Raw genomic sequence first — 1,421 nt, 5'->3', positions numbered from 1 at the left:
TGACATACTCATCCTCTTCGGAGGAAGAATACTCATCAGAGCTCATGAATGGCAGAAGTAAATCCAATGGAATCTCTATGGTCTCATTTTGAGCCTCAGATTCCCATGATTCCTCATTTGGGAACTCAGTGGAGGTCAGTGCACGCCCACTGAGGTCTTCCTCAGTGGCGTTTACTTCCTCTCCTTCCTCTCCAAATTCGGCCATGTTGATGGCCTTGCACTCTCCTTTTGGATTTTCTTCTGTGTTGCTTGGAAGAGTACTTGGAGGGAGTTTAGTAACTTTCTTGCTCAGCTGTCCCACTTGTGCCTCCAAATTCCTAATGGAGGATCTTGTTTCAGTCATGAAACTTTGAGTGGTTTTGATTAGATCAGAGACCATGGTTGCTAAGTCAGAGGGGTTCTGCTTAGAATTCTCTGTCTGTTGCTGAGAAGATGATGGAAAAGGCTTGCCATTGCTAAACCTGTTTCTTCCACCATTATTGTTGTTGAAACCTTGTTGAGGTCTCTCTTGATTCTTCCATGAGAAATTTGGGTGATTTCTCCATGAAGAATTATAGGTGTTTCCATAGGGTTCTCCTAGGTAATTCACCTCTTCCATTGAAGGGTTCTCAGGATCATAGGCTTCTTCCTCAGATGAAGCATCCTTAGTACTGCTTGGTGCATTTTACATTCCAGACAGACTTTGAGAAATCAAATTGACTTGTTGAGTCAATATCTTGTTCTGAGCCAGAATGGCATTCAGAGTATCAATCTCAAGAACTCCTTTCTTCTGACTTGTCCCATTGTTCACAGGATTCCTTTCAGAAGTGTACATGAATTGGTTATTTGCAACCATTTCAATTAGCTCTTGAGCTTCTGTAGGCGTCTTCTTCAGATGAAGAGATCCTCCAGCAGAGCTATCCAAAGACATCTTGGATAGTTCAGAGAGACCATCATAGAAAACACCTATGATGCTCCATTCAGAAAGCATGTCAGATGGACATTTTCTGATCAATTGTTTGTATCTTTCCCAAGCTTCATAGAGGGATTCTCCATCCTTCTGTTTGAAGGTTTGGACTTCCACTCTAAGCTTACTCAATTTTTGAGGTGGAAAGAACTTAGCCAAGAAGGCATTGACTAGCTTTTTCCATGAGTCCAGGCTTTCTTTAGGTTGTGAGTCCAACCATGTCCTAGCTCTGTCTCTTACAGCAAAAGGGAATAGCATAAGTCTGTAGACCTCAGGGTCAACCCCATTAGTCTTGACAGTGTCACAGATTTGCAAGAATTCAGCTAAGAACTGATGAGGATCTTCCAATGGAAGTCCATGGAACTTGCAATTCTGTTGCATTAGAGAAACTAATTGAGGCTTAAGCTCAAAGTTGTTTGCTCCAATGGCAGGGATAGAGATGCTTCTCCCATAGAAGTCGGGAGTAGGTGCAGTA

At 42.5% G+C, this 1,421-nt stretch overlaps 1 non-coding gene across 1 annotated transcript; it reads left to right on the top strand.

Moving 5' to 3' along the window:
- The first annotated feature begins 968 nt into the window (after positions 1–968).
- Positions 969–1,072, top strand: LOC130952026 (small nucleolar RNA R71). Its single transcript, XR_009074207.1, has one exon. It is a non-coding gene; the product is annotated as a small nucleolar RNA R71 (small nucleolar RNA).
- Positions 1,073–1,421: the final 349 nt, after the last annotated feature.

This window comes from Arachis stenosperma, chromosome 9 (genome assembly GCF_014773155.1).
Source record: "Arachis stenosperma cultivar V10309 chromosome 9, arast.V10309.gnm1.PFL2, whole genome shotgun sequence".
Taxonomy (NCBI): domain Eukaryota; kingdom Viridiplantae; phylum Streptophyta; class Magnoliopsida; order Fabales; family Fabaceae; genus Arachis; species Arachis stenosperma.
This window is presented reverse-complemented; position numbering and strand designations above follow the sequence as displayed.